Here is an 18014-nt window from a genome sequence, read left to right on the forward strand (position 1 = left end):
CTTGTTCTCAACTGTTTCTGAAGCTAGATTGCCCCTGGCTAGGGGTTCCCTTAGTATCCCTGAAATCCTTGCAGTAAATTTCTTCTTTGCTTTGTTGTTCTTTTTAATGATGTCTTATTTTGGAGTGTGTGTGTGTGTGCGCTTAAAATGGTTCAATTTTGGTCTGGAGTTGTGGCTCAGTGGTAGAGCACTTGCCTAGCATGTGTGAGGCACTGGGTTTTGTCCTCAGTACCACATAAAAATAAATTAATTAGGTCTGGGATTGTGGCTCAGCAGTAGAGCACTCGCCTAGCACGGGCGGGACCTGGGTTCGATCCTCAGCATCACATAAAAATAAAGGCATTGTGATGTGTCCATCTACACCTAAAAAATAAATATTTTAAAAAAATAAAAATTAATTAAATTAAACAAAATGGTTCAACTTTATTTCTGTTAAAATCCTAGGATCTAAAAATCTTAGGACCAATGAATTCTAACAAAAAAACAGTACTTTAATTTTATATTATGGTCGATTTTTTAAAACAATTTTTAAAAATTTTTTTAGTTGTAGATGAACATGGTACCTTTATTTATTTATTTATTTTTACATGGTGTTGAAGATCAAACCCAGAGCCCCACATATGTAGGGCAAGTGCTCTACCACTGAGCCACACCCCCAGCCCTTATTGTTGATTTTTCCTTGCAAATTATGTAATTTTAAAATAATTTACCAGCTCAGTAACTCTTTAGCTATAGTTTGGTCAGCAAAGAGTTTGGTGCGTTGTATTTTTTTAAAAGTTATCCATAAAGCTACCCCCCCACAGGTAGGCATTTAAGCAGTTCCAGGTAGTTATTGCAGCTAACCTGCAAATAGAGACAAGTGCTTCCATCCATAGCATGTGACTTGCCCTAATTGAAAATGTTAGAAAACTTCTAGCCTGGGGTGTAGCTCAGTGATAGAGTATCCAATAAATTAAAATTTAGCCTTTGATTCTAATTCAGTGAGAGCATATTTTCTATCAAACCGTTAACCATGACTCAAACCAGGTTTAATAGATCCAGAGTTTTTTAGAGTAATTATTAGAAAATTTAGAAAAATAATATTTGCACATATGTGCCAGTGGCCATTTACGTATTTTTATCATTAGAAAATGTGATTTTCCAAGATTGAAGCAGAACCTTTTCCTGCAAGATGATCAACAATTAATAGCTTCAGGGTATCTCCTTCAATAAGCTTTTCTTAAAACATCTCCTATAAAATGAGCAGTTGGAATCATCTAACATTATTGTGTGAGAGAGTGTAATTCAGAAACATAACACCCCATATGATATATATTACATTCACAATGAACACTTTATAGATATATCTAAGAACTATAATACTAAGGCATAAGCAAATAATAGCAATGTATCTTTTCTTTGCAACACTTACCAGCTGTGTTGGACCAGCATCATTTAGACATTATTGTCTGTCCCTCTGGGACTAGGAGTGAAAAATTAAAAACAGATGTATTACTGAAGACAGCAGGGTTAAGAACATCCCTTCTGGGTATAAAAGAAGAAAAAGTTTCTCTTAAGTTTTACTGAAAGGTGGCAAAGTTGTACAATAAATACAAGTCCAAAGACCCTCACAGCTTTGAATTTGTTAAAAACTCTAAGTAGACTTTTAAAAGTAATCTTTCTCTAATTAGGAAAGTACTTCCTACATACTTTGGAAACTTAGAAATACAGAACTTTTTTTTTTTTTTTTTTGTACTGTGAATTGAAAGAAAACAGAATGAATTGGACTTAATTTTCCTATGTTCACATATGAATACACGACCAGTGTAACTCCACACCATGTACAACCACAAGAATGGGGTCCTAATTAGAATGTCATATTCCATATCTGTATAGTATGCCAAAATACATTCATTCTATTGTCATGTATATCTAAAAATGAACAATTTTTTTTAAATTGGGGAAAAAAGAAAATACAGAATGATATGAAGAAAACAAAAATTGCTTATAATATTACAAATACTTAATCTTTGGTGCATTTTTTTCATTACTGTTTGAGGAATGTTCATTTACTGGCTTATTCTTAGTGACTTTGGTATCTGAGTGGATGATCTTGCATTCCCGGCTGCCTCACATCACCTCTAATAATCCTATCTACTGCTCTACTTTAGCCATAAAGATTGCATGTTGGACCTCCCCAGTGCCTGCATCATTCCTGTTGTCCAGCTGGCTTGCTCTACCTCCAGTCCACTAACCCTCACTTTCCACTGTCCATCCTCTTCTTATTGTTTCCCTCCTTATCCACATTGGATTTCATAGATCACAGTCTCATTCTTTTTTACTTTTTAATTTTTAAAATTTATTCATTTACGTTTTTTTTAAACAGTCACATTCTTGCAACACCTTCAACTCTCTCTTCTTTGTTGTACTCACCCAGCAAAACTCTCTCATGGCTGTCACATGTGGCTTTCTCTGTGTCCGTCCCTGATCAAAACTTTTCCTGTTTTGTGTTAAATTCGTAAGTAGAAACGTCAAATGGACACTAAATATTATCAACATAAAATATTTTTAAAATATTTATTTTTTGTAGCTGTAGTTGGACACAATAACTTTATTTTATTTATTTATATGTGGTGCTGAGGATCAAACCCAGGGCCTTCCACGTGCAAGGCGAGCACTCTACCACTGACCCACAATCCCAGCCCTAATATATAATATTTTAATAAGCCTCTTTCTGCCTCACAAAGATCACTTGGCCAAAAATCATGTAAGGTATGGAAAATTTTAGTAATATCGTCAGTGACCTCAAGTATAATATAAATAGATAAAGAGATAATTTTTTACTATCCAAACTCGATTACTTAATAATCTGTTTCTTCTGTGAAACACTTATAAATATCAATCATTAACCTGGTAACTAAATTTTTAAAAATCTGAACAAACTCTCAAATATTTACAGGCCAGGTGCTGTAGCACATGCTGTGATCCCACTACTTGGGAGACTGAGATAGGAGGATCACAAGTTGGAGGTCAACCTGCGGGAATTAATCAAACATCTAAATCTCTGAATCAAAGAGGAAAATAAAATATAAATTATCTGTAAACTATAATACAGATGTTGCTATTTCATATAAAATATATTGTATACACCTCAAGACGCACTTGGAATTATGTGTAGCTTTAAACTAAATTTATAATTACAAAAATAGTAACAAAAAGAAAGTATTCTCAGAAACTATTAAAAACACTTAAATAATTCCAAGAATGTAGGAAATAGGAATATTCAAAGACAAATTAGTAGATTATAAAATAATCAAATAAAAACCAAATTGTAGGGATTTCAAAGAAAATTAGCTAATAAGCCTAATAAAGGAACACAACACACACACACACACACACACACACACACACATGCATGCTTATGTATGCATGCGCGCGCGCACGCACACACACATACCCCATAACTTTAGGTGTGATTAGAAATAGAGAAGAGGCCAAATTAAGAGAGAATAGTATGTGCCACCTAATGACAATACAGCTGAAATTCTACAGAAGATGTTAGTCTTCTAGCAAAGTACAAATTGCACAAAACCAACTCGTGGATCACCTAATGTCTCCTAACAGAGCAACAAGAGAAGTACGAAAGGTTTTTAAGCAAGAGGAAAGATGCTTTTGGTTAAAAACCTGGAAGTGATCATGTGATTCTTCTTTTTAAATTAGTTCCTCTTCCTATCACCCTAATAATCCAATGGTAAAGACTTTTAAATATATGGCAATGAAGAGGCTGCACATATGAGGGGCTCCAACAAGTGCATCTGTCCAGCACTCATAATAGGTCTTCTTGGTAAGCTGACTTTCCATATTGTGAGATGCTTATTTATGTATATCCTCCTCTCTTCTCAAAGTGCTTCATACTATGACAATATCATGTCACTTTTCAGTGAGGAGGTAAGCCCCTGAAGGGAATGGGATCTGCAAACCTGCTTTCATCTGTCCTTGTCATCCTTTCCTCTGCTCATGGAAATGAAAGTGTCCTCCTCTTCTCAAAGATTAATCCGCCAACTTGTGCACCAGATCTTCTTCACTTAGGAACCTGACCCTCATACCCATCCCTTCTGTCTTCTAAGAGTCCCATGCACCCTTTCTGCTGTGTCATCCCATCAGTGTGCGCAAACAATGTGTTCCATCCAGACACCTCCTTGGACTTCTCCAGCTGTGGCTCCTTTTCCCTGGTCTCCTTCACACCCAGACTCCTCCACACATTTGTCTGCATTCCTGCAGGTCACTCTCATGTCCTGTTCACTCCTCAAACCACTCCAGTCAGTCCTGTCCCAGCAACTTCACCAACACTCATCTGGTCAACCTCACCTCTACCACGCGGCCTGCGCAGTGGTTTCATTAATGAGGTTCTGGCATTCAGTTAGTTAGAAGAGATCAAAATAAAACACACAGACAGTACCTTATTTTAATGCTAGGTCCAAGACGGCTCGCCTCCGTTTCCCTGCCTCCAGCCGCCCAGCAGGGCAGCGAGGATTACTCTGGGCTAGCAGGGGAGAGAGAGAGAGCGAACACGCCGGGGAGTAGCCTTTTATTTGGGGGGACAAGAGATTCAGGGGAGAATTCCATCCAATGAAGGTTGAGGGGGGGCTGCACTCCAAGGTCAGGGTCAGTGATTGGGTCTCCAGGGTCAGTGGTTACGCACACCCCCACACGGATGGGCTCTCTCATCAGGAAAGGGTCGGGATAACTCCGACACAGCCAGAGTGCCTCAGGCCCTTAACGGGAGTCACCCAATCACGTGTCAGAATGGCTCCCCACATATTCCCCCTTTCTATTCTTAACAATGAGGCGGCGGTTCACTCTCTGGAGTCCCCGGATTCTTGATTGGAAGACTCGCCATCCTATAGTTACAATACAAAAGAGAATTAACAGCAAAGAGAATAATCCAATAAGGTACCAAGCGGAGTGTTTAAGAATATTTCCAGGGTTGAATCCATTTAATTCCTTCAATATTTGGTTAGCCAAAGAAGAAGGATCTGAAAAATCAGCTCTATTATTTTGAATGTCTTGGATATGGTGATGAAGTTCCAGAATATCCAAGCTATTATTACTATTTTGCCAAATACCTAATAAATGGTTTTTAACCTTCTCCCAATCCCAGAGAGAAGCATTGTACTTGGCAGCTGTAACACATACATACTTATAATTAGCATGGCATTTAAGCCTTTCCTTAAATTTTAAGGCTGAAAGTTCATTACCAATGTTAATAACAGTCGCCTCTAAGGCGTTTAACTTAGTCTCAATCCTTTCATCAATATTTACTTGATTACGCAGAGCCTTGGAAGTATTTTGAGCTAAATTATTAAGAAATTTTGCATGCTGAATATTCTGAGACAATGTCAGAGATGCAGAGACGGTTGAGGCAACAAATGAGACCAGTGCTAAGACACCAACAATTATGACTCCAATAGCACGTTTAGGTCTTGTTAGCTGGGCATGAATTTGCTGCAGGACTTGTAAACCAGCATCAGCATACCATGGCTCTGAAATATTAGCAGGTAATAAAACAAAAGAGGGCTGATGAAGTATCAGCACTCCTTTTCCTCCATTATACCTAGAAATACAATTGGTTAGGTTGCACTTATTACAAGTAACAAAATATCTATCATCTATCCATCTAACTTTTACATTTCCAATAATTAAAACATAAGGAGATTGGACACAGGCTCTTAGGCCATAGCAAGATCCCTCTTTACAGTTCTTGCCGACAAATTTTGGTAAAGGTTTATCTGTAAAATGTAAATATTCTGAGGCAGCAATTAAACGCCAAATATCTCTTTGAATGCCTCCTTCACTATAAGTCAAAATATTACTAACAAATCCTGCAGGTGTCATAGCAGAATTTCTTTGTAATTGTCTCTTATCAATTTTTGGAGACCAGTCTAAAATATACCCACTAGCTTTAGACACCTTATGTTGTACAGGAAAGGTATTTACACAATCCATCCATTTAGGAAAGGTGCCAATTTCAATTATAGAACTATTTGGACAGTGGGGTACCGGTGGAGGTTTTGCAGAAATGACTGGCTTGTTATGGGAAAGTCCCATCTTAATTACTGATCTAGTATTAGGTTTTAAGTCTCCATAAATAGAATTATTTGTCAGTCTAGGTTTACCAATCGCTGTCTTTTCTTCAAATGATACTTTTAGACAGCCAGCATGTTTATCATGTGACCAACATAAAGGCAATTGGGCACTGTAGCCAGAATAATTAAATCTAGTCACATGACTGGGAGTAATATGAGTATCTGTAAATCCTCCCATCATGAATGAGTCATTAGTAAATACTGGAATAGATTCTCTAGTCCACACAGCTGGGTGTACCAGGGGTGGATCTGGGAAATATGTCCAATAAGTGTCTACTTGATTCCCTTTTACCTGACAGCCCAGTAGGGCAATTACTGTCGCTACCATCAAGACTGGGGTCCTGTTCTTTCCTAGGCGTCGAAGTATTTGGGAAGCCTGGGTTGTCAGTTTCTTCACATCTTTCCATGAAATCAGCTTCTCGGCTGGTTCAATCTGGTCTTTCTTCATCTTTTTTCGATATCTCCTCCTTCTGGGTTGTGGCTCCTCCGGGTCTATCCTCAGTCGCTTGAGTCTGGGTTCTATTTCCTCCATGTCTGATAGCACGTTCAGGCACCCAGATAGGACGAAAAGCACCTTCTGGAAAAATACAAGCATGCCCTCGGCCCCATGATATTACCGGATCTGGGCCCTTCCACTGACCAGTCTGTAAATCTTTCCACAGAACTCTGCCTAAAGGGCCTGTCACCGAGGGAGACATTTGCCTCTCAGCAGCAGTGTGACCTTCTGTGTCACAGTTTAAAAAATTTAAAACAAATAGGGCATGATTAAGGCTATTTTGGGGAGTCATTATCTTATTCCCCCTTTTTAATTTTTGTAATTGAAGTTTAATAGATAAATGAGCTCGTTCTACAATGGCTTGACCTTGGGGGTTATAAGGAATTCCTGTTTTATGATTAATTTGAAACTCTTGGCAAAATTGTTGAAAAGCAGAGCTTACATAAGCTGGAGCATTATCTGTTTTAATCTGCATAGGACACCCTAAAACAGAAAAAGCTGCTAAGCAATGAGAAATTACATGTTGAGTATTTTCCTTAGTACGTGCTGTGGCAAAAATAAATCTAGAATAAGTGTCCACTATGACATGCACATAACATTGCTTACCAAATTGAGGAATATGAGTTACATCCATTTGCCATATTTGATTTGGTTTTAAACCACGGGGATTTACCCCTGATGGCAGAGATGGAGTGTAAATAACACACTTAGGGCATTGGCTTACAATCTGACGAGCCTGTTCTCTGGTAATACTGAATTTTTTACGTAAGCTAGAAGCATTTTGATGATGCAAGGAATGGGAAGCTAGGGCACAGTCATATGAAGACATCTGTTGACAAAAAGCTACTAATTTATCAATATTATCATTACCTGCAACCAAAGGTCCAGGGAGGTCAGCATGTGCACGGATGTGTGTAATAAAACATGGGTATTTCCTCATTAGCACTGTCTTTTGTAAATTATGAAATAATTCAAATAACTCCTGTGATGAAGTATACCCAATAACTGAGGTTTCAATATTTTTGGTAACTCTGACTGCATATAAGCTGTCAGAATAGATATTAATAGGCTCATTTGAAAAATAATCTAAGGCCAAAATCAGGGCTTGAAGTTCTGCCCTTTGAGCTGAAGTATAAGAAGTTTGTATTACCTCTGTGTGAACACGGCTGAAGAAACCTGCCTTACCAGAGCTGGAACCATCTGTGAACACCGATAAAGCTCCCTCTATTGGATGGGAAAGTACAATCTTTGGAAAAATAAGTGATGTTAATGATGCAAATTGTACAATCTTATCACGAGGATAATGGCTATCTATCTGCCCAGGAAAATCTGCAAAAGCTATCTGCCATGAACTAGAAGTTTGAAAAAGCCAATTAGTCTGTTGAACAGAAAATGGAATAATTATGATATCAGGCTCAGATCCAATTAATTGTAAAATCCTAGTTCTACCCTTAATTACTAATTGAGCTATAGAATCATGAAAAAGAAGTAATGTTTTTTGAGGGGAATGAGATAAGTAGATCCATTCAATAACTCCTAATCTTTGCCATATGGCTCCTGTTGGGGTATGCTCAGTTGGAAATATTAATAAATACAGTATTTCTTTAGGATCTATTCTAGTAAGCTGTGCATTTTTAATTGCAATTTCCACTTTCTTTAAGGCTGCTTTGGCCTCCAAAGTTAGTTGACGTGGAGAGGTTGGAGAAGGATTTCCTTGTAATATCTGAAATAAAGGACTTAACTCAGAAGTAGTTAACTTTAAGGATGGTCTTAGCCAGTTAATATCTCCTAATAGTTTTTGAAAATCATTAAGGGTACGTAACTCCTTAACTCTTATCTGAAGATTTTGAGGACGGATTGTACTCCCTTGAATTATCTGACCTAGATATTGAAAAGGAGATACCTTTTGAATTTTTTGAGGAGCTAGACATAAACCCATTGCTGTAAGGGAAGCCTCTAACTGAGTAAAAATTTCTGAAAGTATTTCTGGATTAGCATGGGCCAATAATATATCATCCATAAAATGAATAATGTATGCATCAGGGAAGCTATTTCTAATGGGATCTATTGCCTGATCAACATATTTTTGACACAGTGTAGGGCTATTACGCATTCCCTGAGGAAGGACTTTCCAGCAGTATCTTTTAACAGGTTCCTTAAAATTAACTGCTGGGACAGTGAAAGCAAATTTTTTACAATCTTCAGGATGTAACCTTATAGAGAAAAAACAGTCCTTTAAATCTATTACCATCAAGCTATAATCTAAAGGAATGGCTGTGGGGGAGGGAAGTCCTGGCTGTAATGATCCCATAGGCTGAATTGCCTGGTTTATTGCCCTTAAATCCTGTAGTAATCTCCAATTTCCTGACTTTTTCTTAATAACAAAAATAGGTGTATTCCAAGGGCTAAGTGTTGGTTCAATATGACCAGCTTGAAGTTGTTCCTCAACTAATCTATGAATTATTTTAAGCTTTTTCCCTGAGATGGGCCACTGAGAAATCCAAATAGGCTCTTCTGTGAGCCACGTAATTTTTTCAGCTGTCTTAAGGATCGGGGAAGTACTCAGTGCCCCTAATAAAAATTTTGTCCTGGAGTATTTACTAATCCTTGCCGTGGAGACTGGCTTGTAAACAGATATTTTTCCTGAAAGGTTTCCCTATCATCTCCAGGAAAATACCTCTGATTAATTTCTTCAACTGACCTTATAGAATTTGGGGTGACTAGTAGCAGTCCCATTTTGGCTAGAATATCTCTTCCCCATAGATTAGCTGGTAAAGACTCTAACACATAAGGCTTAAATATTCCACTGTTCCCATCAGAATCTTCCCAACGGAGATAGTTGGCACTTTGAGCAGGCTGTGAAATTTTTCCTATTCCTTCTAGGTTAGCTGAGGCTGTATGCAGAGGCCATGTCCTGGGCCAAAACCGGCTGGACAATATTGAGCTATCAGCCCCTGTGTCAATTATTCCTAGGAAATTTTTATTATTAATTCTAAGTTTTAATAAAGGGCGTTCTTGTCGCACTAACTGGGACCAATATACTCTGTCCGGCGGTTTAGAAACTGAATCTGCCGGCAGGTGCCTTTCTGAGACACAAGGCAATAATATTAATTGAGCAAAAATATCCTTTGGGGTGAGTCTTCGGGCATAATTGGATCTTACAGTAACATATAATTGCCCTTTAAATTCTGAATCTATCACACCAGGTATTACTTCAATAGCTCCCTTTAAATTATTACGCCCCAAAATTAAACCTACAGTATTCTCAGGAAGCGGCCCGGAAATCCCAGTAGGGATTTGTGTTGGTCCCGTTTCAGGATCTAATTCAACTGTCTCTGAAGGTCCTAAGAAAACTGTCTGTGATCCATGTCTCTGTTCCGGTAAAAATCGCGGACTGTCCTGGTCGGCGCCGCTAGTGACGTCACACTGTGCGACCGTTCTTGGAATTCCCGGGCTCCCGCCAGGAGGAAATGCCGGCGGCAGCGAGAAAGCGGGCTGATCCGCGCCGTTTGAATCCTCCGCATGGGGCTGCGACTTTAAGTTCACATTTCTAACCTTGGTCCCTAGTGCTTTTGTTCTCAAGGGAAAGGTAATTAACTTAGCCTCAGGCTGATTTTTCATTTGAATAGACTTAACAGCTCCTTGAATGGCTTTTATAAGGTCTTCAGGGGGTCGGGAACTCTGGCCTATATTTTTAAAAAGACAAACTTTTTTTCTTTTTAATTTCTCCCAAGTAAGTAAATTTGGAGACTCTTGGTCACAAAACCAAGGACAATATTCACCTACAATCTTTAAGAATTGTAATAACTGAGTTTTCTTTATCTGTTTTCCTTTCTGATTAATTATACTGTCTAAAATAGTTAGATACATTTCCTTATCCGAAGAAGTAGAATTTCCCATTTTAAGTAAATTAACGTCTCTTTCCTTCAATATCTCTCGGTACTTTTGTGACCCAAATGTCACTTCTTCCTTTCTCTTATCTTATTTCTTATTTTCCTTATCCTCTTTATTACTTTTGTGACCCAAATGTCACCTCTTCCTTTTCTTTATTCTTTATTCCTTACTTTCCTTTATTTTCTCTTTCCCTTAAATCTTTTTAGCGCGCGCTCCCACTCAATCTAACTAATTCAGAATGCCCCACGTTGGGCGCCAATTCTACCACGCGGCCTGCGCAGTGGTTTCATTAATGAGGTTCTGGCATTCAGTTAGTTAGAAGAGATCAAAATAAAACACACAGACAGTACCTTATTTTAATGCTAGGTCCAAGACGGCTCGCCTCCGTTTCCCTGCCTCCAGCCGCCCAGCAGGGCAGCGAGGATTACTCTGGGCTAGCAGGGGAGAGAGAGAGAGCGAACACGCCGGGGAGTAGCCTTTTATTTGGGGGGACAAGAGATTCAGGGGAGAATTCCATCCAATGAAGGTTGAGGGGGGGCTGCACTCCAAGGTCAGGGTCAGTGATTGGGTCTCCAGGGTCAGTGGTTACGCACACCCCCACACGGATGGGCTCTCTCATCAGGAAAGGGTCGGGATAACTCCGACACAGCCAGAGTGCCTCAGGCCCTTAACGGGAGTCACCCAATCACGTGTCAGAATGGCTCCCCACACTCACCCATAAATTACCTCTGCTAGTCCAAAGGACACCCCTGGGTTCATCTTATTGGACCCATCAACAGCTTGTAGCCTGATAGGCCCACTTTCCTGTTTGAAGCACGACAATCACACTGTGTGCTGGAGCTGTTTCCTTTGGGTTGAAAGAACTGATTGCGTCTCTTCTCAACTCCAGGTTCAGTGACAGCACATTCATTGCTTGAAATTGGCCATGGTAGGAGACTATATGCCATGGAAATCAGTAAATGCCTCAAATCAGAGCTGCTTTATTATGGAGAGCTGGCTATGCAACATTTACCTGCTTCCAAACATCCCTTTTTCATGTGTTTCTTTCTTCACTGACATTGTTAGCCCTTCAGTAGATATTCTTTAAATGACCCCCACGTTTTCAAATATTTCTTTGGGCTTTCTTTCTCATTGTCTTATTAAGGGATCAAATTAAGTTCCATGGCTTGAAATACTCTCACGATTATCATGATCTTAAGCCCTGTGATTAATATGAATCTGGTATTAAATAGATTTATTGAATTCAATTAAGTGGCAAATAAATCTCCTTTTGAGCAGTTGCTCTGGTTTGCCCTAATTCCTAATGGAGAGTGAGTATCTATTTTAGAACGCCAAATGACCATATGATTTTAGTTGTCCCAAATGAGCTGAGGTTATCTGATCTACCAAAACATAAAGTTGGACATGTACTGTATAAATGAATGGAAGTAGTATACACCTTGTTGAGAGCTAGCAAATCTCAGACATAAGCACATTGAAAGAGCAGATGACTCCTGCTCCTAGTGTTTACTCTGTCTGCATTGCCACTCTTCATGTCCATAGCCCTTCCTTCAAGCCATACATATGGCCTTTTTAGGAATTCCCTGTGACAAACTGATTAAGGAAGAAAAAAAAGAATCCAAGTCTCTAGTACACAGACAATTTCACATTGTTATGGCCCCATCTGGAAGAGGACTTGGTAGCATTTCAGTCCCATTAGGAGCAGACCAGGAGAATGATAAAATAAAATCTTCCCAGTAGGCAAAACTTCAAGCAACTCATCTGGTTTCCTGCTTTGCTTAGAAAGAGTCATGGCTGGAAGGGGAGATATATACTGACTCATGATTTACTGATGGTTTGAGTGGATCACTACTCCCGAGGTGGAATTCCTTAAAAGTCTTAATGCTCTTTGAAATCTATTGTATATAACAAATGAACTTATACCTTTTATGAATCTATAATTAACTTATTTTTGTGCATCTGACTATGTTCCACCCTCAGTAAAATTGAGAAATGTCACATTATTTTCTATGGGAGTTAATTCTCTCACAGGACCCTGGATTTAAAAGGCTGAAGTCAATTGTCAGAGATTTGGAAAGAATAAGACAGGGAGATATGGGGAAAAGTTATACACATAGACTCTCAGACTAGGTAGAAGTAGGAGGATATTGGTGATTAGATGGGTACCCTAAAGTCACCTCACTGAAAAAAATGCTCTCAATAATCAAGGAGATATGATGACTAGTTCCCTGAGTATCAGTCTGCCTCTATTCCATTGCTTATGCAGTGGTCTTATAAAGTGGCCATGGTGTCAGAGATGAAGGTTTATATTAGATTCAACAACAAGGATGTCTTTTCACTAATCTAAATGCTTAGTGCCCAACTCATCAACAGCAACTACCAGTCCCCAATTCGGAACATTTCCTGGGAGAATCAGTTTAGTTACAGTAATGTTTTCCATCATGAAGGGGACAACAATTTTTCTTCACTGGGTGAAATAGGTGTTTGTTCTATGTACTTCCCTGTCTCTAGTACTTCTGCCAATACCACATTCCACGGAATTAATGAAGCCATTAATTAACCTAATGCTATCTCATATAGAACATTGCTTCTGACCAGGGGCCAGTTTTTTTTGATGCTAAAAGTGTTTTGGGGGCTCCTGTTCCCATAGTGCACTAGTGTTTCCACTCATCTCATTACCCAGAAGAACCTGGGTAATATACAGGGCTATATATCTTGTAGCACACTGGAGTGGCCTATTGAAGACTTAGGATGGCACCAGCTGGGAAAATGCTGGAGAGGCTGGGGTTCTGTTCTGTGGAATATATATAATATATATTTCAAATTTCTAACTCTATAGTGAGAACACAAAAGTCTTAAAACCCAGGACTGGAAGTGGTAGTGTCATTTCTGTTATACCTAATCACTTAAAAATGTTCACTTCCTGTCTCTGCAAATTGGGCCTTTATCTACAAAGTGAGTCTTTGTTCAATGAAGAAATGCTTCCATCAGAAGACACAATGAAGATTACATTTAACTGACAGTTGAGTATGTACCCTGGCTATTTTTGGCATTTCATGCTTCTGAATCATCAGAGGGGAAAGGGGGTTACTGTATTGTCTTGGATGATTTGTCCTTATTATTAAAGGAGAATAAAGTTACTCTAGCATGGTGGGGTAGTGAAGAACATATCTGGAACCTACAGGGTTCTAGGGGTCGGTTGCTGGTATTTCCATATCTGGAGGAAAATTTTAGTGGAAGACTATTGAAATCCAGCTGAGGCCGGACTGCCAAGGGCTCACACCCCTCAGGAAGAAAGTTTGGGGTTATCCCAGCAGGTAAAGATCCCAGCTGAAGGAGCTAGAGGAACATGGAATGGGCCACAGAGGCAAGAGGTATAGATAACCAGTATGCCTTGTGACAGTTACATGAACGAAGATCACAGTAACCATCTTCCTGTTCTTGCTTACCCTGTTATGCACATATATTTTATTAGTTGTCCTTCTGTATAGCAGAATTTTTTCTTCCCTCTTCCAAACTTTGTTTATATTTTGTGAGTAGTATAGGCTCTGGAATGTTCTTCAAATCAACATACTGCAATCCACTTCCATAATTGATTATTTGATGTCAAGATTGTCCCTGATATGGCCAGTAGAATAATTTAAGCTGGCCCCCGTATTTTTTTTGATAGGTTCCCAATCAACTTTTTGAGCTTTTCATACTGACCCAGTAAGGTATTCCTGGTTCACCTTATTTTTTTGCAGCTCTGCCCTTTAGAATCAGCCATTTATTCATCATCCTAGTTTTTGTATATTTGTTTGTCTTAATAGGAAATGACACTGAAGAAACCAAAATTTGGGTGTGGGGTGTGCTCTTTGCCACAAGAGTGTCATTATGTCTAGGTCCTCTCCATGGATAAAATTATATAATATCAAATAACTATTTTTTACTAACATGTCTTAAAAATCATGAGCTGGTAATTTAAAAAAAAAATTTTAAATCATGAGCTTGTACAATACCTTCAGTTCAGTCTAATATCCTTGGCCACTCCCTCTCCCTCCCTCAACTCATATTTCTAACAGAACCATAGATCTCTCAGAACTTCAATATATCTACTCTTTTGCACAATCCTACAATACACTCAATACAGTTTCAGAATTGTGGTGTCAATACTACTTCCAACAACAAACCTACTATATAAAGTTCATAATTGTTTTCCAATTTTAAAAACTAATAGTGTTTTATTTCTTTCATTTAAAAAAGCTTAGGATAAACATGACAGAGTGTTCATATTTATCAATTCTAGATGACAATTACCCAAGTGTTATGTTATTCATTGTTTTCTTTTAAAAACTCTTTATTGAAGTATAATATGCATATGAAAAATATGCTTATATGTGAATGGTTAAGTTAATTTTTATTAATTGACATGTGAGTGGTTAAATGGATTTTTATTAATTGACATATATCTCTCTCTGAAGGAACGTTTCTTTATGGCAGATATGGAGAAACAGAATCATTGGCTTCAAGCTTGTATTCATTTTAAGACACATTCCTAAATTGTACTTCAAATTGAGTTTATTCTCCCACCAACATTGTGTGAAAATATGTATTTGCCTACAGACACAACAAAAGTTAATATCAAATAACTATTTTTTACCAACCTAATGGATGAAATATTAATATCTCGTTGCATTTCTTTTAGTAAAGGTAATTTTAAATTCAGTTATTGGCTATTTGAGTTACATCTCACATGTTTGTGTATTTCCCTGTTTTCCTGTTTGATTGTTAGTCTCTTTCTGTTTCCACATGTACAAAACTTTTAAAAATTGGGTTAAGTTTGGGGCTATTTTTGCCACTCTGTCTGTTGGTTGTGCTGTGTTGGTTAACTCAGTAAGGCTTTATGATTCTTTCTCCTCTCTGCAGATCCTCTGCTTCTCTGGAGATGAACTGAGTAAATCATGACCGACCTTGTGCACCACTGAGTTGTGATTAGTGACTCTGTTCAACTTCAAATGCATAAATAAAGGATCTTGTCACCTCATTTTTCCTGAAACAAATCAAATCAAATTTCTAAACTTCTTCCTATAAATTATGGACAAAGGAAGGTCCTGAAATTACCAGGGAGAAAGTCTGAGAAATTGAAATTGATTATCTGATTCCCATCTTTACCAATTTAATTTGCATAAAATATCATTCATATCTCTTCTTCATTCCTTCATTTCCTTTCTCTTTTTCGGGGGTGGGGGCTTTTATAGTTTGACTGAAGAGTTTTAGCTCTTAATTCATATTTTCTCATAAGATCTTAAATTCCTCAACCCCACCATCTCCCACATTAGGAACTTTTGGGACCACTGCTCTGTATATTGAAGAGTGGAATACTGCATGTAGTGTGGTTGCTAATCCCTAAGACTTCCACCTGTGGGTCTGGAAGGTGAGAAGATGGGCATTTCTGTACTGAATTGACTCTCCTTCCCTTCCCTAAACTCATCGTCTTCATGCAGATCCTTCAGCATCTCTTTCTGCCAGTAGGTGGCATGGACTTATATGGCTGGCAGGACCTCATTGGCAAATTTTTAGAAATTTTCCAAGCTGGGTGTTAAGCACAGTCATTGCTAAAAGTTAAATTATATAAACTTACAATTATATAAGTCATATAAAATGAAGATAATAAATACTTAAAACTCATGGCTCCCTAATTATTTTACTACACTTTACTATAATGCTCTTTATATTATTTGTACCTATTGCATCTGTTGAGAGGATGTCATTTAATGGTGTCCTACTGTGCATCTGTTCTCAACTCTGTGTTTTCTTGGTAGCTTTTGTTTGGTTGTAGTGACAATATTTAAAACACTGAAATCAGAAAAACACTGCATATATGAGTTTGAGTTATTATTTTGTTGAGAATGATAAAAAATGTAGATTAAACTTAAATCATGTCTATACCCTTTAAATTATAGATAGCCCCCAAATAGAAGAAATACTCCTCCAGGATTTGAAAACTATCACTTGATTTAGCAAAGAAGTTGCTTACATCATCGACTAACAACTAATGTTCCCATGTGTATTTTTGTTGTTTAACTTTGCTCTTATTCCCAACATAAATGAAAATCTCAATCACTATTTATGCCAGAACTGCACTTTCTCATTGGTTGCAACTCTAGGTTGGTTTTAGATATGAGAATTTGACAAAAATCAAGCATACTATTCTTTGAGAATTAATTGTGCTGTAGAATTCTTAATAAAGAATAATACATACTTATTATCATTTTCAAATTCTGTACAGCATATACTTCATAATGACTATGTACATTATATATATCTGTGTGTGTATATATATATATATACAGATACCTCTGTGTGTGTGTATCTGTATATAGACCCATATATTCAGATACAGATAGAGATATAGATTTTTTTTTTAATGGTGGCTAAACTTTCACCAACTTGCTACTGGCCCCAGTCCAGATGTAACTATTAGCATAGTTTGTTGACCACATGATGTTATGAAAAAAAAAAAACACTGAATGGCATGTCAACATTTACAAATTGCAAATTTTCACATAAAAAGCTGGAATTCCAAATTCTTTTGAAGCATCAGATCTGGTCCCACAGTGTTCCAGGGCAGCACTCAGCAGCAGCTGAGCCACTGGAGTTACACCCTCAGTTTACAGCCATCCCACCACTCCCTGCTTTCCTCCCACCCTGCTGCTGAGTGCAGAATTCCCTTTATTACCATGTCTGTGCTGTGGATTTTCCATCCCTTATTTATCCCACAACAGCAACACCCAACCTACAGTTGCAGTTAGAAATCTGGAAACCTCAGCCTTGACTTATAGCTAAATTAGATCCCACCTTCTATTGGTTTAAATCTCATTAGCTCTCAATGATTTCTCATAAGAACTAAGAAAACATATGTGAAAGGGTTTTGAAACTATTTAAAGCTACCAAATGATAGGTTTTATAGGACGTACATAATTTATAACATCAATTAGTTTTATGCATTAATAAAACTTCATTAAAATCCAATTTGTTACATTTTCCATAACTAATGACAGAAGATATGCTTATTATTTTTCACTTATGCCTTACTTGTCTTCTTTCTTCTCCTTTTCTCTCCCTTCTTTGTCTTTTCTAATTTAATGTTACTTATGAAGTACAATGCAGTAATGAGGTTGTTGCATTTTTTAAATTAAAATTCATATTCTGGTCTGCATTCTGGCCTAATTTAAACACTGACATTATAAACTCATGCTAATTAGCCTGAATGGCCAAATCCCCCACCAATTAAGCAAATGTAGAAATTTCAGATTACTTCAGTCACCCTATGTTAAGGTTAAAAGAAAAAAAAATGTGATGATTGTCATCTGTAATGAAAGTGGCCCATCTCTGGGACATCATATCAAACTATTTTTTATCATTATGGAATCATGGGTGCAATAATATTTTGACATCATTGTGTTTTGAGTGTAAACATTTGAACACAGTTGTCATAGATTCTTTCTGTTCTACTGTAA

This window comes from Spermophilus citellus (assembly GCF_964194105.1).
Source record: "Spermophilus citellus genome assembly, chromosome: 7".
Taxonomy (NCBI): domain Eukaryota; kingdom Metazoa; phylum Chordata; class Mammalia; order Rodentia; family Sciuridae; genus Spermophilus; species Spermophilus citellus.